At 35.4% G+C, this 21,742-nt stretch overlaps 1 protein-coding gene across 2 annotated transcripts in view; it reads right to left on the reverse strand.

Moving 5' to 3' along the window:
* The window catches only part of TBC1D5 (TBC1 domain family member 5), a 467,560-nt gene that overhangs the window by 326,133 nt on the left and 119,685 nt on the right, over positions 1–21,742 (reverse strand). The window contains exon 4 of one of the 2 annotated variants that reach the window (XM_071222301.1): positions 17,432–17,564. The exons of the other annotated variant lie outside the window; for it this stretch is intronic. The gene's annotated coding sequence lies outside the window, so the exon portion shown is untranslated. The remainder of the gene's footprint in view (positions 1–17,431; positions 17,565–21,742) is intronic. 2 annotated transcript variants of the gene reach the window in all.

Raw genomic sequence — 21,742 nt, forward strand, 5'->3', positions numbered from 1 at the left:
TAGTAACTTGTTTGTTTGCTTGGTTCTGCATCCACTAGAAATGCTCTGTTATTTCGAAACATGCACATTAACAATTCCAAAATAAAAAAAATAGTGAATTCCAAAACATATCTAGTCTTTTTATGTATTTCAGATAAGGAATTGAGGATTTGTACAAGCTTATTCATTACAATATTGTACAATATATAAAAGCAAACTTCTGGAAACCCAAGTAAGTGTTCAGTAACAGAGGACTGGTTGATTCAACTATTCATTGGTGCCTTTAAATCCTATTAACGTCTATTCACTGAACACTCAGCCTATCATATAGGATCCTACTCTATTGTAGCGTAAGTACATTTGGTGAGAAAAGATTGAATGAAATAACCTTACTTAAATAAGAGCTCAAGATCACTACAGAGGGGTTATCTATCAGTCAATACAAAAAAGTCCTTAATCAAAACCCATTGTTTACGATTTCACTAATCCGTTCTTTTAAAAGGAACTCATCCTGAAATACCTTTAAATTCCTTTTTTTTTTTTTTTTTTGGAACGAATCATAGTATGTTAGCTCACAGAGTAGTAATTTGGAGAAGCTCTAGTCAGTTTCACAGGTGGCCCATAGCTAATGTAATCAATGCAAGAAGCTCTCCTGAGCTGGAGCTAGTACATGTCTTTAAAGGACAGTGAAAAGGTGGGGGCGGGGGGTGGGGAAGAAAACAGGACTAGGGACAGGGACTTTTATTTAAGAAGCTTAATTTGGACATATTCTGGTTGAGGGGGACCACAGAAATCCTACGTTCTTTTATGCCTATTTTTTCTGTTGTTATATGATACTTAGAAACACATTCTAGAAAATCAGCAAATGTTGACAAATGAATACAGAGGTTCTTCATCTTCCCCCATCACGGAGCAGTTTCCTGCACCTGGGTGTTAGTAAAAGCTTTTCACAAATGGGCTAGATCCTAAAGGGCATGGAGGATTTGGATGTGAGAAAACACATCAACTTTCTCTATAAAAATCTTTCTATTCTAGCGTCATTGACCCTTTCCTTAAAAAGAACAGCCTTTCAGCTTTTCTCTCAATTTCAAATGTGTAACATTTATGTTTTTCTTTACTAACTCAAATTGAAGCATATGAACTTGCTGGTATTTAATAGCTTTTTATCTACCAAATACAGGTAACATCCAATGGTTTAAAATTCATTTCCATTACCTGAATTTTCATCCTCATTCTCGCTTCATGGCTAGTCCTAAGCCAACTCGGGCTCTCCCTACTGCTTACCAGGACATTACAACAGACACTGCGCTTGCCTCCACACCTCTGGTTTCTAACCCTCTCGACACCATCTTACACACCAATACCAGAACAGTCTCCACATGCACAGGGTTTGATCGTGACATGCCTTGTTGCACGCCTATCTCTCCCATCCCCGAGAGCTTATTAGAATGCAACTGATCATTGGTGACATTTTTAAAGGATAATCTTAAATCAGCTCTAATTTATCAAAAGGGTAACTCATTTTCAAATTTGATAATTTATTTTTATTAATGAACAACATAGGAATAAATTTCCTAAATGATTATTGCGGACTATAAAATGCCTTAAGAGCAAGAAATGACCTTTATTAACTGTGGTTAGAACAATAACTTACATGTAAAAGTAAATCACACTCACTGGCCATTTCTATTATTTTAGGGAGTACAAAAAGTAGGAACCGAGTAGACAAACAAGAATAGAAAACATTTAAGACACTGGTACACACCTACATAGAGGAAAGGTGAAAAGTATAGAAAATCAAAGCAAATATAGGTTTTTATGCTGCTACAAGATGTATGTAACACAACCTAAAGTACCTTCCTCCCTCAACACAAAATTAAAATAAAAACCTAAGTGCCTGACATGAATGAAAAGCATGTTGTACATTGATAAATGTTTAAGTCATTAGTCAAAGAGCAGGTACTGACCTAACTATTCATTGGTAACATAACTAGATAAATGAGTGTAAATAAAGAATTAATTACAATAAAAATTAAGAAATGTCCCTTGAAAAAAATTTAAAACAGCATAGCTATAAAACTTACGCATCGGGAAATAAAGAGTGGTGGGCCCTCTTCTCTCAGACTTACTCCAACACACCATGGCTTAAGTGAATTAACATCCTCATTTGGATGTAATTAAATGATGGGATAAGACATTTGTATATAAATACATCACTCTTCTAAATAAAAAAATAAAGTTTAAAAATGTGCTTTGCTGCTAACAAGCATGGAATTGGAAGTATACATTACTTGCCTTACATGGCAATTTCCATGAGTAGTCCCCTTCTGGCTTTTTTTTGGGGGGGGGGGGTGCGTATCTGAGCGCTTCAAGTGACAGCTTTAAGAAGATGAAAGAAATTAAAAAATAACGTTTTGTAATTTAGGGCATAAATATCAGAAATTTAAGTAAGACAGGATACAGATGCAGAGCAAGACACAACCACATACCATAACAAGACAAGTTCATCTTGAATTCCTAAGGATGGGTCAGTGGTGGCTTCTCATTACTCAGCACAGCTATGTTATAAAAACTTTAGAAGTTCGCATAACACAAATTTTTCTCTCTTGTATTGTAGATTAGAGTAGCCATTTATATGGTTATAATAGCTGCTAAAAAACCAAAATCCAATGGAGTAAATTTTAAAGATTTTATTGGCTTTCTTTAATGAACATGAATGGAGCAGCATCCTATCTAACAGATAGAAAAGCACTCCCAAGAGCCGTACAAAATGAAAAACTTTTATAGGTAGAAGGAAGTGGGAACAAAGAACTTATAATAGATTAAAAAAGTGGGTTGGTTATGGCAAGATCACTTTTCTTTAGGGAATGGAAGGAGTCTACAAGGCAGATTATTTAAATAGTGTGATTGGACAATTCCTGATTGACTTAGATTCCATTTCTGGGAAAGCTGAAAGTGTAATTCAGTTTTGGTTTGGTGACAAGAGGCTTAGCATAAGGGACTCCATTCTGGTCCCGTTGTCTTGTTTTCAACAAAGCCAAATTCTTCTATAAACATATTACCAGATTAGACTTTTTCAAGATATTTTGTTTTGCTGAAATTCTATTTTACAGTACGTTAACAAATAAACTATGACTTATAAGTAAATTCATACTTTACCAAATCTTTAATAAAACCAAAATCCTGCTCCCAAAGTCTCAAACGGTTTGCTCTTAGAAAGATTATTATAATCAATTTGTTTATTTAGACTGCAATTTGAGTTCATGAATAAAAGAAACTCCATGGGAAACACAAACCTAACACATTATACAATATGAAATTATCACCTTAAATTATAATTAATAATAATAGTGACCAAGACTGTCTGAATAGCATTTAAGAAAAAATACTGATTTAATAGCATATAGTCTCCTTTAAAAGCTTTTAATCAGACACAAAGACTAAGAAAATTGTCATGGGAAAAGGATTTCAACGCTGTCAAAAATTAATGGTCACGAGCAGGGCTGAATTCATGCAGTTACAGTATATATGGATTAAAAAATATATTACCATAAGAAATTATTAACTATGAATACCAGATTCAATGGGAATGGAGAAGATAAAGAAAAAGAGGATATTTCTCAGCTAAGAGTTGGCAGATATATCCTGTAAATGGCCAGAGGGCAAGTACTTTAGCCTTTGTGGGTCAGTCCCTGTATTAACTTCTCAATTCTTCTGTAAATTAATGAGCATGTCTGTGTTACAAAAAGCTTTATTTATGGACACTGTAATTTCATATAAATACGCGTGTATCACAAAATATCCCTCTTATTTTGACTTTTTAAAACATGAAAAAGTGTAAAAGCCATTTCTTGGATGGGGGGTAATACAAAAGTGGATGGCAGACCAGACTTAGCCCATGAACCAGATGTAAGTCAACTTGTGTTCTAAGTCATATCTCTAATCACACTGTCATCCCTTAAACATACACAGACGCTTGATTCTTTCATCTCCCTCATTTTCTCCACCTACGTTCCAAATATTTTAGGGTCTATCTCCTACTTTCTGTCATCAACGTCTTAATTCAGAGTCATTATTTCTCACTTAGATAATTGCCAAAAACAAAACAAAATTAAAAGCATCCTATGGGATCTTGCGAATGTCAGTGGTGGTAACACCGGCAATCCATCCTAAGAGAATGCTACTAGAGTCAATCTCTCTAAACTGCAAGTCTAGTCCCGTAATTTGATTAATCAGGTATAGATACACAAATAAAAACAAAGGCCATTTTAAAAATACATTAGTAAATTTGACTTAACATTTAAACATAAAACATTTAAGCCGCAACTAAAGAAAAACAGTTCTTACAAATACTAATGAAACATTTGCAAATTTGCATATTTCAGAGGAGACAAAGATAATATTAACAAAATGTAAAAATGTACAGCACACAGTTCTTGACCACAATACAAATCTAATTTTTTAAATCCTTGTTAGATAACCAGAAGTGAAATTGAAACAAATTTCACTTCTAGTTAGCTTATATAATAAAAACACTGGCTAGAAAATGAAATAATGAGTTAGTGAATAAAGGTTTTGAGCATCAAGGGCTGCCAACATTTAAAATGATAAAAAGATTATGCGCCTCCGGATGAAAGGACACAAAAGCGCCCAGTCTTGCCTAAGAGATTAAGTCTAAATCTATTCAAGCTCTGATGCTACCTGTCAATTTGGAGAAAATATAGAAGAAAATGTTCAATTCGTACGAGTATGAAATCAGCAAATTCCAGAGCTGCCGCAAACTCTCCAGGTCAAACGGCTCAAGTGCTTCAATAGATCACTTATAAAGAAAACAAAGCGTTGGAGAAAGAAACCATAGATTAAGAAAAATTTAAAAGACAAAAATAATTTTTTTTTAAATGGCAACACTGAACTGTAGTGTCTAGAGATGCACACTTGGGTAATGAAACCATAAAATTAAGTAATTATTATAAAAGTCAAAAGAGTGGTTAATTTTGGAGGGAGTATGGTGCTACACTAGGCATAAAGCACACGGAAGGGATTCCGCATCGGCTGACAAAGCTCTGTTTCTCGACCACAGTGCCTCTCACTTCCAACCCAAAGCACCTTGATTACAGTATGGGTAAATTTTAACAAACCTTTAAGGAACTAATGAGGCCTATTATGTATAAACTGTTCCATTACAAAGAAGGAAGAAAGTGTCCCAACTCATTGGACATTAGCAGGACTCTAACACCTAAACGTAACAAAGACACCACAAAAACAATGATCTCACAATATGCCATGACCAAGAAGAGATCTTTCCAGAAATGCGATGGCAATTTAATATTAGAAAATTGAGTAACTGATTGCGTAAGTAAGCTAAGGAAGAATAGACTAGACTGTAACATCATTCCACTGAATGTAGCAAACCTTTGATAAAATTTAACACTCATCTTTTATTAAAAAATAAACTAATCAAGTAAAAAATAAAACTTTCATTCTCCAATAGAGCATCTATTGGCATGGAACAAAAACACAAATAACAGAAATCGTCAAGGCTTTTTGGCTACTAATGCTTTTTTCAACGTTGTTAGGAAGATTTCAGCAAACCCAACAGGACAAGTATGAGAAATAAGAAGTACAAAATTTAAAAGGAAGGAAGACAAAATTATAATTTGCAGTTGTTGTTATCTACCTACAAAAATGTGAAATAAACAACGGCAGTTTTTTTATTTTATAAAATGTGTCAGACTGCATAATTGTTTTTTTTTTTAAGGAAAGCTTTCCTTTATACCAGAAACTCCCCACAAGTCAGTAACTGTCTGAGTGATGTGCCAGGAACTGCTGTGCTAGCATGGATCAGTTTAGCACCGATGTGCTGAACACTGGACTGACCACACAGAACCTCGAGGAAAATACCCCGTGGCAACAGCCCACGACAGACAGTGCACTGGGAAAAACTGCACGGAGAAAATGTGCGACGTGTTTGAGGGACTTGCACAGCATTCGATCAAATCAGTGTGAGGACCATGTTCCCGGATGGGAAGACTCATAATAGGAAAATATAAATGTTCCTCAAAGTTATCAGTACTTCTAAAACAATTCTCTCAGAAAGTCCAAAAGGATAAGAGGACAGAAAGTGGCAGATTCAACAAACAGATTTTATAAAGTGCATCTAAATTGTCTGAATACCTACGATTTTTAAAATAAGAATAATGTGAAAGGAACAGCCTTATAAGGTAAAAAAGCAAATAACCAGTTATTAAAAAGTATAAATTCTTTGAAAAGAGAGACAGACAGATCAATAGATGAAAACTAAGTCCAAAACACACCAATAACTGTACAAACTTTAGAATACGATGAAGGGACTTTTGTTCATGGTAAAAACATGATGACTGAGAGCTTTCTAACTGCATAATTGGGTAGAAAGGTATTACTGAATGAACCTGGGAAGCCAGATGCAGAAGGACCAGATGAAGCAAGAATAGAATAAATTTAATTTCAGACATTGAATTTGAAGAATTCTTGTGGAGGCCAAGTAGAGAAACATCAAGTAGGCAGTTAGGTACATGAGTCTGGTGGTCATAACTGTGATCTAGGCTGGGGCTGTGAACTTGGGAATCACCACACAAAGTTGGTAACTGAAGTCATGGCTGTGGGTGAGACTATCAAGAGGAAAGTATAGTGAGAGGAGAAAAGCACTGGATCTGAAGGAATGCACTTAAAAATCAGGTAGAGGAAAATAAGCTGAAAGAGATGCAGTAATCAATCAGGAAGTAGGAAACCCAGGAATATGTGATATCACACAAGCAAGGGCAAAAATGTATTTCAAAATGGTGGAAAGTACAAGTTAAGGACTGAAAATACCCACTTGAATTATCAAAGTACATTGTGCACCCATGGTACAAGGTTACAGATTCACAATGTGAAGAACTCAAGTGAAAAATCTGTATTTCAAAAGTGTCTCTAAAAAGGGCTCATGTAGATAATGTTTTCAAAAGAGAATAAGAAAAGGAAAACAACATAAAAAAGGGAGGGGGCTCTTGGAAGGACATATACAAACAAAAAACAATGTTCAGCAAAGGAAAAAGAATTACAGATCATTTTCAACTTTATACACTTCTGTAGCTTTGAATGTTTGCTAAAAACATGAGTACTTACAGGTTAGTAAAAAATCTAGTTTATTTTGAAGAAAAAATTACCTACCCAGATATTTCCTTTATAAGAAAAGAAATTATAATTATTTAAAAGTTAAAAGAAATTCAGGGAGGCCTCATACACATCCATAGCATTCTAACTCTTTTACTATGGCCACATCCTATGAATGAAATAGTTCCATTCATTCATACCCAGTTGTTCATTAAACATCTATTATAAAGCACTCACGGTGCTAAAAACACTGGAGGTAAAAATATAAATAAGATACTACCTTTAAGCCACGTGAGCCAAGAGTGTAACAGGGAGCACCAACATGTAAACAAATAGTTTTAATTCAACATGGCAAGTGTATATACAAAGTGCCGAGGAAGGTGTAAGTTAAAGTATTTTATGAAAGAAAGAAAATTTGAACTGACCTTGAAGAAAAATAAGGTAGGAGTTCCAGTCCAGCTCATCGTATTCAAAAGGAACAGAAAAGCAAAAGCAGAGAGGCATAAACGGATGTTTGAGAAGACTGAGTACTTTTAATGAATTTTAAACCTGCATTCAACCATCCTAACCACCACACTTCTTGGTTCCCTACGTATGCCCCACCTGGACTGATGAGGACCTCACCAAAGCCTCACATCTCTCTTTAAAGTACTCACCACAGATAACAGGTCATCTTTTTTCTACATGCTTAAAAAAATTAACATTCATCCATCCAATCATGAGTCTCAGATCTTGAACACCCTGCTTACAGATTATTTTAATTTTGAACCTATCTCACTGCATAGTAACACCCTACGGCTGAGTGAAAAAAGAAAGAAAGGAAGAAAGAAAAGAATAAAGTGAGCCCCAAAATCCAACCGGGGTCAAATCACTATCAAGTAATAAGACTGACTTATCAACTACCACATTTTCCTAAATATTTCCATGCACTGCTATTTTAAGGAAAGAAAGAACCTTCATAATTCCAGGAAATTAATCAGTACTGCCATTTTCTTTGGAAAAGTCAAATACGTACACAATTGGTTGTTGAAATAAAAGTTCTCTCAAGGGATAAAGTGGTGGATGAGGGGTAGGAGAGAGGAAACGTAAAAGAAAACCTCATTTCTAAAATAGCATTTGTAAAAATAAATAAATAAATAAATAAAATAGCATTTGTATTTTCATTTGCTGTTTCTGTTAACAATCACCAAATAGTCATTTATTTATTTCCCCAGGTAAAACAAAATAAAACATACATATGATGTACTTCATGTGTCTGTAAAAAATCAAGTTATATTCTCATTTCTTTATGAAGAATTATCTTTAAATTCATTACAAAGTGATTACATTTATTTTACTTATATGCTTCAACTTAATTTTCTTTTTTGTGTAGAAAAAGTACATGTTATATTTGATATACAGGGTCCAGCATTACAAAATCTTTTATTACAAAATCATAAGCATGGAATTCTGTAACATAACAATATCACACTCAAGCACACCATATGACATTTTAGGTGAGATGTTCAAATTAAAACTATAAATTATTACACCCATATTATTACCCTGCCAACCACACTCAAGCAAGCCTTAAGTCTGCAGGATCCTGTATTTTGCCCAAAGTCATACAATACCATATTTTTACAAGGGAACGACATGCTAAAAATTCACACTTTCAAAAACTAAGCCTATATGTATTCTAAGTGAAATAATTTTTCTCCTGTGATATTCTCTTTGATTACTGTACCTGTAATGCAGCATCCTTCCTGCATTAAATCATTATATAACAATATCTGAGATTCATTTTTAAGTACTCCACATTCTAGGGGGAGAAAATGGAACTAAGGGCAGACTGAAGTGAGAATTTCAGTTACATGAGCATTTCACACATACTGAGAGTCCTGTTTTACACATCTAATAGCCTACTGTGAACATGTGGAACGTACATTTAATGTTGAAATACCGCCTCATTGTAAAGAATTAGTTAAGACAACAAAAGACATATCTTACATTTCTAAAAACTTATCCGGTTTGAGACAAATTCCAATACAAAATCAAGAGAAAACTAACCAAAAACAAAGCTGCTTACTGAAGGCAACATAGGAAACAGAGGCCATAGCTCTGAAGATCTGATATACACCAGAGAGGCCCTGAGGAGGAAATGTTGAAATTAGTTAAAAGTGGGGTAGGGCCTTCTATTTACTTTTTACTATAAAACGCGGTGTGGTTTTTGAAATTAAAAGCTTAAGAGCTAAGAAATAGTAACTAAATATACTTTTAAGTTAATGATATTAGGGGCTATAGTAAATGTCAAACAAACTATATAACATTAAATGATTAAAATTTTAAACCCTTCTTCCTTTCTCCACTTTCTCCCTCCTCTGTTTTTCTCTTTCCATACATATATGCACACATACAAGGTCTGTCCAGAAAAAGCCCAGCACTGTTAATATAACGAGAATGGTTTGCACAACACCCATGTAACCTGGCAGCCAAGCAGAGTTGAATGGAATGTCCACGTGTGAACAATGACTACCTCACCGTACTAGTCAGCGGGGGCGGTAGACACCATTGAGTGAGCACGTGTACTGTGTGGCTACTGCATTCAAAATCACTGAGCGAGTAGAGCAACGAATCTGCATCAAATTTTGCGTTAAGCCTGAACATTCCTCTGCAGAAACTATTCGGATGATTCAGAAGGCCGCAGCTTTGGGCAACTGGTGACTGGCAGCTTCATCATGACAATGTGCCTGCTAATGCATCATGTCTCATGCAGTTTTTTGGCAAAATGTCAATCACCCAGGTGACTTAGCCCTGCCACAGCCCAGATTTGGTGCCCTGCGACTTCTGGCTTTTCCCAAAACTAAAATCATCCCTTGAAAGAGAAGAGATTTCAGACTGTTGATGAGATTCAATAAAATACTATGGGGCAGCTGACGGCAATTGGGAGAACTGCGTGAGGTCCTAAGATGCCTACTTTGAAGGGGACTGAGGCATCACTGTCCTGTGTACAATGTTTCTTGTATCTTACATCGTCTTCAATAAATGTCTCTATTTTTCATATAACATGGCTGGATACCTTCTGGACAGACCTCATACACAGTTATAAGAAATTCATTCTAGGAAGCTGAGTTGGTAACAAAAAAATAATAAAAGTCTTGTATACACAAACTTAAAAGGCCTTTCTACTTAGCTGGCATTTACTTTTTGAATTTGGAAGTTCTGTAAGTCAACCTCAGTGGACACTAGAGTCTGCGCTTAGATGTTTCGGTAAACAAAACCCCTTGCTTTCTTGTTAAACTCAATAGGCAGAAAAGGAATGCCTTTGAAATAAATAACTAAACCATCATCCTATTATTTCTCATATCCTAAGTCATTACTACATATATGTAAACATTCCCTGTGCCTATATTTTTACCAATAAATAAAATTCTGCTTTGCTGATTTAGTCCTAGCAAAATGCACTAACCTTCGTAACAATTATACTATTTGACAGTATGTGCTACTTAAAATTAAAGAATCCTAAAGTAATCCATGTTATTTCTAAACAAACATTATTCATCTCAGACTTTTTTGTTTTCAGTATTTCCACAAAAGAATAATTACAAAATTAGTGAAATGTGGCACAGTTCTTATTTGGGAGAATAACCTGACTAAAGCAGACCACTCACTAATAAAGTGCAACTTAATAAATCATGTGGAATCTTATTTCGTTCAAACCCTTACTAACTCCTAGCACCATCTGTTACCATCAAAACTATATGACAAGATATGATATATAATTAATAGGTAAACAACAATCTAATTAAAATGGACAAATACTCCATGTTCCTGCCATTTGGGAGCTCTAATTACAGACTAAATTTTAAGCTTGAATTAAATATTTAAGCTGGAAAATTAACTTTCCTTCTCGAGCCTTGAATACATTAATACAGATATGTGAAGCGACTTCCTGATGGGAACTTAAACATGTAATTTAGTTTCATCAAAGCAGTTACTAATTGTTAAGCAGCAGCACCTTACCATATGTACACAATAGCTATTCAGAGCTGAAAAGGTGGTTCTAAAGCACCCCTCTGCAACCCTTCCCTGACATAAATATAAAATGTATATACAGCACAGCACTAAATACTACACATTGAAAATAAATTACCTAGAGTCTTCAGTTTTCAATGATTTCTGAAGACAATTAGAAATCGGTCTAAATAAACAACAGATACCTATATGTGACACGGTAAAAATCACACACAAATATAAAAGACCAAGATATTCAAGATCAAAAAGTATCCAGGAATAAAATTCTTAGATTCCACACAATTTTTTGAAAACCCTGACCTACTAAGTCAAAGTAATGATTTATGACAATATACTAATTCTTTTCTTCCAACCTCTTCTCTTCACAGAATATAGCAGACTTTCCTAAGAATGTTACAGAAAGATTCAGAAACATAACAACTTAAAGGTGAACGTTTTTCTGCATTTTTCATTCATTTTTGATGTGGGAAAAATAAGATTTCAGAGCAAATGACCCTAACGGGCACTTGTTTAAAAAAATAAATTCTACAAGAATATAAGAAATAATACAGTTCTTCACTTCTATTTTATTTAGCAAATAAGAGAAAATGAGAGACTGTTTTTTTTTTTTAAAAATCAGTCTTTTAAAAAATATGTTATTTTAATTCTTTATAAACATAACACACAATGGAAGATCAAATACGTTCACAGTTTGTTTATGAAAAGAGAACACTGTCAAGGGGTTAGTGCACACAGCTCTTGTTTATTATATGTTTCACTGTTAAGTATTAATAGCATAACTGTTAAGTTATACTAAAAATGACCTGATTTTATAATTACACAAAAATAGTAGTACACTGCACTGTTTGACATTCAAGGACAATGGCAAATATATAACACTTACATTAAACATCCTATATTTGAAAATTTTACCATAATTTAAGTAAATTAAAACTTAAGTCATAAAAAGATATGCATTTAAGAGTGAAAAAAAAACCCTTTTTGCCTCCTTTGACAATAAGAAATATATTTACTATTTTATAATTCTTACTGTTGTTCTAGCTTTTGGTTAAGAATAGGTTTACTGCCTGTTTTTTCCACTAATATGTCCTCGTATCTGTTCTTTCTAAAAGTTGCCAAAATTGCACCCATGCTTAAATTTCACTCGTGTGAAGTACAGAACACTGGGTGTTCCTAGTAAATTAGTGATCCCTAACTATCTGAATATGAGGATACTTTTTTAAATTTCAAACTATATTTGAAATTTATACAGGTCTTCCCTGTACAGTGAAGCACATTTACTTAACAGACACAATATACCAACTACATGCATACATTTCCCTAATGTTCCCTAGGAAATCGTTGCCATAGACTGGCAAACACCCACAGAAAGAAAACCAGGGCACCCTTTGAAAAATTCTCTCAGGTGAATATTTATTTTCATACTATTCTGTATCTCACAAAGATTAGCAAATGAAGGCCAATCAGTAAATATGACTGAGAGACTAAAAATTCTGTCCTAAAGGATTTGATGGGTGTACAAAATATGGCCGGTTCACATTTAAGTAGCATGGTTCTTTTAAGATACTGAATCAGAAAGCTGGAGGATAGCATAAGTTCCTCCATAATGCAGGCTAGAAAAGTCTATTCAATTTTATTTAAAATATATATGCTGTAAACGTATATGCCACGGAATGTACTAGGATGACAACTACATAGATATGAAATTCATGACATATTGATTCAACATATTGAAATGGTTTTTAAAACCAATTTATATAAATGATTGTAATAGTCTGTATTATGTTTAGCCTTGAGGCATATGGTAACAAATTTGAATTTAACTTTAAATAAATTTACATAAATGTAAAAAGTTCAGTAATTTTTATCTATTCTGCGTATGAAACAGAACAAATAAAAAAACAAGAGAGTTGTACTTCATAAATGTACTTGAGGCCAAAGTTCAAACAAACCAGAAATCTAAGTTTATTTCTTAAAAAGAAACATAAAAGATTAATTTTATAAGAAAAATGTCATTGATGGAGAAGGCACTACTAAATATTAGGCAGTAAATATTTATATGTTTATATATGTAATTTACAAATATATATTTTCAGCAGTAAATATGATTTATTTTATATATATTTTAAAAATTAATGTAACTAAAAAAAACCCAGACTGACTTGCGGTATGCATATATTCAGAGGGAACTAATAATTAAGACAGGAGTACAATAACTCTACTTTGGAGAACTTAAGCACTTCACAAAATGAAAATATTTTTAAAGGCTATCTAGTTTTCTTTGAGAAATACTAGAAAGTCAGAGACTTCATCCTTTTTATAAAGATGGTTCTAACTTCCCATCATTAGGGCTCAAGTCTGATTAACTTAAGAGACTAAGCCAGAAAAAAATACAGGCTTTGAATATGGGGCATAAGCACTGTTTGTGTGAAACAAAGCAATCTTAATAAAAATTTGCATCTTGATCTCACCTCATCCCTAGTTCAATCAAAATAATTAACTGATATATCCAGTTATCCCACACATACCCAGAAATTCTAAATATATTAAGCAAAAACTAAGATATGATCCCTAAATTTGGGGTTTATCATTTCAGTATTATCAGAGGCATTTTGAAATGCCTGTCTTTGTTAGTTGCTTTACAGATAGTTTTTTCTAATTTTCAGAACCACCTACAAGCTAGATATTACACCTATTTTACAGAAAAGGCAACTGGGCTCAGATCTCCAATGCCAAACATTGTTCTGTTTATGGCACTATTTTCTGCAACATTTTATTCTGAAAAATTTCAATCATTACATAAAGTTGCAAGAATGTTACAGTGAACATTCATATACCAACTATCTGGATTCTATAACTGACATTTTACTATACCTGTTTTATCATTTACCTATTTATTCATCAGACCATCATTTTTATGCATTTCAAAGTTGCAAATGCTGTATTACTTTTTCAACATTTTATTATAAATACTGAGTCAACACAAAAGTTTAAAGAATTTTACAGTGAATACCCACCAGAATCTTCAATTACATTTTAATATACCGCTTTATTATAATGTCTATCCATTTGTCCACTCATCAATCTATCTTACATTATTTTAATTACCGAAATTATTTTTTTTGCAACTCCTGATTCCATTCTGCAACGGGATAGTTATTGAAAAGTTTTGTATGTATTTAAAACTGTTATCTTACCTTTATTACTTTCCATTCAAGAAATGTTTAGCTACCTGAAACACTAATTTGAGAGAACATATGCAACCCTATGTCCACTACAGCATAATTTACAATAGCCAAGATTTTGCCCTTGCTGGTGTGGCTCAGTGAACTGAGTGCCTGCCTGTGAAGCATAGGGTCATTGGTTTGATTCCCAGTCAGGGCACATGCCTGCCTGGGTTGTGGGCCAGGTCCCCAGTAGGGGGTATGTGAGAGGCAACCACACATTGATGTTTCTCTTCCTCTCTTTCTCCTTCCCTTCCCCTCTGTCTAGAAATAAATAAATAAGATCTACAATAGCCAAGATTTGGAAACAGCTCAAGTGCCAATCAGTAAATGAGTGGATAAAAAAGCCGTGGTACCTTTACACAATGGACATATACTATTTGGCCATTACTAGATCGGGATACCCTTTGCAACAGCATGGATGGACCTGGAGAGCATTATGCTAAGTGAAATAAGCCAGTCAGAGAAAAACAAATACCATATGATTTCACTTATATGTGGAATCTAAAGAACAAAATAAACAAATAAAATAGGGAGAAAAAAAATGTTTAGCTATACAGTCTTTGAATATTTTTTTACTTTCTAACTTTTCTTTCAGGTATAAAGACACAAACCCTTCAGAGGAGGAGGGTTTTTTTCTCTTTTGCAGAAAAAAAACTCTAAATGTTTTCTTAGGCTATTAGAAAAATTGAAAAATAATCCATAATAAAAGTTCTTAGGGGAAAAAATTATACTCCATGATAACTGAATAGATTTAATCAAGAAACCTGATGTAACTTTGCAGAAAAGTCACACTATTAAAACTAAGCAATTATGATATGCTTATGCATTTACATAGTATTTATGGTTGTTATTCTATGGTGAATATTATATATATACACACACACACACACTCATAATTATCATTTTCTGCTGCTAAAATTTTATTCTCTATTTACATGAAGGGATTTCAAAATACCAGTATTTCCTGGAGTTTGGCTATTAATCTTAAAGTAATATACCATTCGATCAAAATTGCCTCTATGCATAATCGATCAGAATTGCCTCTATGCATAAGGTCTCTTACTCCCTCAGTACAAGTGCTTTCAAACTCACTGCAACACCTAGTTCTTTGACTTCATTTTGTATCACTCCCTTAGTACCCGCTTCTAGTTTCACTTCCTTCCCTGTCAATCCTAGGTTATATGAGCTACCATTGCAACTAATATCTTACCAATACATTCTCCTCTCTTGCTCTATCAGCTGTATCTTTCCTGAAACCCTTCCAACACTTGTCCAATCTCAGTTACCTTCTCTGACTCCATATTCAACTTACTGAAAGCAGAGGAAATAATGGACCTAGAGGAATTCCTTTCACGTTTTATACAACTGAAACCCTCACATCCACTGTGGCAGCCAAGGAGTGCACCACTGCCGCGAGGAGAGCAGTTTACTGACAATTCCCAGTTGTCACACCTTCAGGATCCACAGCAGTGTTCACATCAAGGCCACACTTGCCCCAGGCAAAGAGAGGGATGCTAGAGGAAGACCACTGCTGCTCAGCACGGGGCATCTTTAATGGGCAAAATTTCCTCTGCCCACCTCCATACCATCTCCTCACCATTGTTCTGGCTGAGTCTTCCTGCCCAATCCGTCTTCCTTCTTCCTTTCTTACACAGATGTCAGACCTGCATTATGGTCTAGCAGGGGGGCCCAGCTTGCAGCCCAGGATGGCTATGAATGTGGCCCAACACAAAATCGTAAATGTACTTAAAACATTATGAGGGTTTTTTTTGTTTTCATTAGTGTTTGTGTATTTAATGTGTGGCCCAAGATACTCTTCTTCTTCCTGGGTGGCCTGGAGATGCCAAAAGGTTGGACTCCCTGGAGACGCTTTCCCTGCTTACTCATGACATTCGTGGCTCCTTTCCCCTTACCTTCCAAAGGTTTTCCCCAATAAACATCTTTAAACTTCCATTTCTATTGGGCAGCTGCTTCCTAGAGCACCTGACCTGTTGTCACATCCACTCTTTTCATAATTGCAGTATTACTAGTAAAAAGTATTAGCCATCCTCCTATACTAACTAACCCCTTCACTAGCTGTGGCTCCAAATCAGTCTCACCTTTTCATATATACCTTGCTCCAAATTTAACGATTTTAACTTGCTTTTTCTCCTACATCATCCACCTTTCTCCCCCACTCCTGGCTCTTTTTCATCAACATGTAAAAATTCTAAGAACAACAAACTCAACCCTGCACCCCCCTCTGACAGCCAGCTTTTCGTGGATAATAATATGGACATTCAGTATGAAACAGTGCCTTTCACTGGTAGCCTATGATACCTCATCTCCCACTTGTATATCAACTACCCTGTGGGCTGACTTATGTTCTACTCCACTCCATTCCGCTGCTCACCAAGGTACATCTGGGATGTAAAATTCAATTCCCTGCACTTCTCTCCTGACCCCGCTCTTCATCACACTGTCCTTACTGCTGTCTCCTGCTTTGTCTTCAGTCACACCATCATTCACTGCTTCCCTCCTTAATCTCCAACACACTCCTCTCTCTCGCCTTACACTTGAGAGAGAGGTCCTCTCCCTGGGCAGTCTTACACACACCTTACAAATACACTTATTTATCTTTGTTTCATCAATGCCTACCACAATGCCTGGGGTAGCTCAGCAAACAACTGTTAAATAAGTTCATGCCAAATTTTATATTAATGATTCCAAGCATACATCTCTTACTATAACTGATCTCCTAGTCTTCAGAGATCCATATATTCAACCATATCCTAAATGTTTTTAATCAACAAATGCCTAGACAGGTTCCTGCTGTACTCGGTATCTAAGGGATAACGCCACCAGCGAATTGTTTGCCCAAGCCGGATACCTGTATTTTCTTCTCGCCCCTCTCACATCCAGTCAACTGAAAAACCTGGTCACTTCTACTTTCACGATTACTCCCTTCCTCTTCCTTCTTCTAACTCTGACTCTATTTACTGTCTCAGTTTCTCCCCTTACCTCCTATAGTAGTCTCCTAAACTGGAATCCTTGGCTCTTGAGATCTCTCCAGTTCACTTATGTGATCAAATGTCACTTACGTGCTCTTTGTAAATTCAAATCTGATCACACTGCTCCTCAGCTTAAATTCCTTCAGTAGGGCACAATGCCTAGCTAGCACTGCAATCTGAAGCTCTTTTGACCCCATCTGTCCTTCTTCCTCTTCCGTTTTTCCTTCAAAAAAAAAAAAAAAAAGCCCAAACTCTTAGTATAATGCACACAACTCTTCAAAAATCTAGATTTCCTATCTATAGTCTCTGGTCGCAGTATTAGCCAACATGCAAACCCAAAGCACTTGCAGTTCCTCAAATCCACTTTAGGTACGCAGTCTTTTCTACAACACTGCCCTCTGCCTAGGGTGTCTTTCTTCAGCACCTTCTCTGGGAGTGTCCTTAGAACCATCCCCCAATCCCACGTCCACGCTGGTTTAAACGTACCCATTTCTGGGGTCCACTACCTCCCATGCATGACTCTATCACTATCATTCATCAGACCAGAAGTTAATTGTTTTAGCTGCTATTATCTCCTCTGCTATAAACTTCAAGCTTCTAAAGTAAAGAATCATATTAACTTTGCTGATCCAACACCTAGAATACTGTTTGCCATAGTAGATAACTAACCAAACGGTTTTGTGGAAAGAAGTTTAAACAAAAATAAAAAAAAAAAGGGAAGGAGGAAATGAAAGACCCTTAGTACCTCAATAAATTTGTAAATTATTTGACAAAATAAGTGTAACATACTTGCCTGCCAGTTCTCACCTTCACCCCTGTGAGGAGTAATTTTATGTCAACTTGACTGGGCTAGGGGAGGCCAAGATAGCTAGTAAAACAATTCTGGGTATGTCTACGAAGATGTCTCCAAAAGAGATTAGCACTGGAGTCAGACTGAGTAAAAACAAAGTGCCTTCACCAGCATGGGCGTCATCCAATACACTGAGGACCTGCACAGAACCAAACGGTGGAGGACAGGCACATTCGCCCTCTCGGCTTGAGCTGAGATATCTGGACTCAGACATGGACTCAGACCGTCTTCCCCACCCCCCAACCCCACCATCCCAATTCTCAGGCCTTCAGACTCAAAATGAATTAGAGCACAGTCTCTCCTGGCATATTGTGGGACGTCTTAGCCTCCATAGCTGCATGAGCCGATTTCTATATTTTATATATATAATATCTTCTATTGGCTGTGTTTCTCTGGAAAACCCTAATACAACCCACAATGCAGTCTATATAAATTGTCCTGTGGAACATTTCAGGGAGTCATCCTCAAGTATCTCGCGTGTGCTCCTGAGCAAGCCCAGTCGGCTCACAGTCAGTCACCCACCATGGCACATACATGGTTTACCTTTCTCTGCGCATCTCTGTGTGGTGTCTGAGATCTACTCGTCCCATTTCCTCCAAATTAAACTTGAATGGGCCTCACTGGTCCCCCATCCAGGTATTTCCTTTGTTCTCTTCTGCAGATTATCGGTCGCTACTATCACTAACCACTGATGGGGCACCCCTGCGGTGTCTCCAGCATACCCTGGCTCTTACTGAGCCCTGCTTCCTTCCCCTCCACCAAACTGCTGTGTTGTCAAGCACACTGCTGTCACACATGGCACCACACACCTTTCTAACACTGCCAGTCCAGTGCAGTTTGCAAAATGCCAGTCGTTCTGTGTACTATGGCAAAGAAGGGAAAAATGCTTTTCTACTGGTCTCTCAGTTTAGAGAACACAGGGGCAATACTGCTTATCCCCAAGCATCTTCTAGAATTACACTCATTCTCCAGTTCTTTCTAATGTTTTTCTACAGGCCACCTATCTTCTTGCCTCCACAGTTCTATGACACAAAGCCTAAGAGGTCTAGACCAGAAAGCAAAACAGACCCCAGGGTGAATGTTAAAACGCTGCTTCTCTAACAACTGAGACTGTTACCTGGCTCTTAAATCTTTGTTTTTCTTAGGAAAAGAATTCACTTTTGTCCCCATGCATCAATGACTGCTGGCAGGCCAACCCTGCTGGTCACCATATGTGGTATGACTGAACCCCAGCAGTTAACACAAGTGAGGTCCACACTGAAAACATCTTATCCAGAGAGAGTCTTAAACACTAAAACAAAAAACAAAACAAAGAACAAACTTTTAATCATGGAAACCCCTTCTTGCTCTATGTTTCTCACACTTAACATGCTCCATTAAAAACTTTACATTAAAATTTCTGAATCACATAAGCCACTCAGAGCAGCTTTCCCATTCACAAACAAAAGCCTCCCTTTGGGAAAATATTCAAATTAACATTTTCTTCTGAATTCCAGTGTGATTAGGCCAAGAGTGTCACACTACCTAGCCCACAGTACTTTCAGGCAATGGAAAGCATTCCAAAAGCCACTTTCAGACAAACAGCAAGGATGGCCAGAAAGAAGGACAGCGAGAAATAATTCCCCTGGCTGGGAATTACCGGTAAATTTATCCCTTTGATGAAAGGATTTGTTCCTCATGTCATGAGAACATAAGAAAAGAACAAGTCTTCTTGTAAGTTCTGTACTCAATTCAGAATCTACTTTGGAGGGTAACATATACCAACAATGTATGAATATAAATACGAGTGCACTAGAAGAAAAAAAAAATGCAAATTCTCTGAAAATAAAAGGAAATTTAAACAAAATGTGCAATGAATATAAACATTACTAGTAGTTCAATTCCATTCAAAAATTGATATACATTTGGAAATTAAATTCCTGGCTTAGAACCATGATAAATAAGCAAATACTTTGGGTTAGTATATTTTTCTCATTAAGAACTTTATGAAAGAAATTTTCCTTCAAAAATTGATTATTAACAAAGTCCAAAGTGTTCAGTCACTAGAACTAGAACTCTATTTTTCCTCATTTACTTTGATACTTTTAGCCATCTCATAAATTGTGTATGTCTTGAATTTTAACAACCTATCCTCCTAAAATTTTCTATTTCAATGGAGAAAAAGAAATGCAAATATATCTTTTTAAAGTGAATGACTTTAAAATTGACCTTTACGACAAATACATGTGATCTTTAAAAAACAAATAAAAAATACCTGGGGGTGAGGGGGAGATGAGGCTTTAAAAGCATGAAGGAAATAAAAATGGACAAGGATTGAGGCAGTATGGTGTAGATTTTAGGTAATTTTAAACACTGGATAATTTTAATCCAGAAAGAAAGTCTCAATTCAGTTACAAATATATTTTTAAGAATAGCACACTATACCTTAGAGAATCTGGATAGTGGCATTTTTTTAAAACAAGCAACAAAAACAACATCAAAAAATACTTCCTCCTTATGTTGCATTTATTCAATCTGTGGACTCCCACTGCAAGTGATCCTTGAGACAGTACCATAAAAGATTTCTAAAACAAAATGGGTAAATATGACCATTTATTTAAAATTCAAGCAGTTTTTCAAAACTCTATTTATATTCAGAGTGTCCAATTATCTGCAAGATATATACGGGCTGCAACACAAACTATTGTGATTGATTTTTTTAAACAAAAATACTAGCACATATATACACATAATGAATCTTATCTCCCTTCAAAGTATCCACTTTGGGCAGCTATATATCAATTTTGCTGAAGAAAATTCAAAAAGAGGCACTCCTAAAATACTTTGATTAATGGATTATGTATACATCTTCCCAAGGGGACAACTTCAAAGGGAATAACACACATTTGAATAAATAAGCTCTGATATATTTGTTTAAAAATTCTCCTCACTAATTTATAGTCACGTGTAATAGAGAAAGCAAATTGTAAAAGACAAGAAGTTCTCTGCACAAATAAATTTTCATTTGAAATTTACACATTCAAACTAAATATTTTCTTGCCACCCAACTGTAAGAAAATAGGAAGTGATAAGGGACAGGAAGGTATAATAAAGTGAAATAAAGATGGAAGGCTATTATATTTACTACTTTTCAAGAATTAAGTGACTGTTGAAGAAAGAGAGACAAACCTTCAAATCTACAGCAAGCATTCTATAGCAAACATCAACAAATTCACTGAAAGTGGTCCTTAAAGTCTGCAGATATATTTATGTTTTACGAAGCTTTACTTCATCGTTTACTTTCTGTTGTAGTATATGCAGAAGTGATGCCAACTAATAAAAATTCATCAAAAAATGCAACTCATTTTCAAATAATACTATGTCTAGAAAAGCAAACTACTGTCAATTACATTTTATCATTTAAAGGATAGTAATTTTTACTCTAATCCATGCAATGTTTTGAAATAGGTATAATTAAAAAACTAACTTGTAACTTGTAATTACTATACTTATGCATCTACAGAAACATCCACACACTTTAAAATCATATATTTTCTTCAATTCATCTTAAT

The sequence above is a fragment of the Desmodus rotundus genome, chromosome 8, assembly GCF_022682495.2.
Source record: "Desmodus rotundus isolate HL8 chromosome 8, HLdesRot8A.1, whole genome shotgun sequence".
NCBI lineage: Eukaryota > Metazoa > Chordata > Mammalia > Chiroptera > Phyllostomidae > Desmodus > Desmodus rotundus.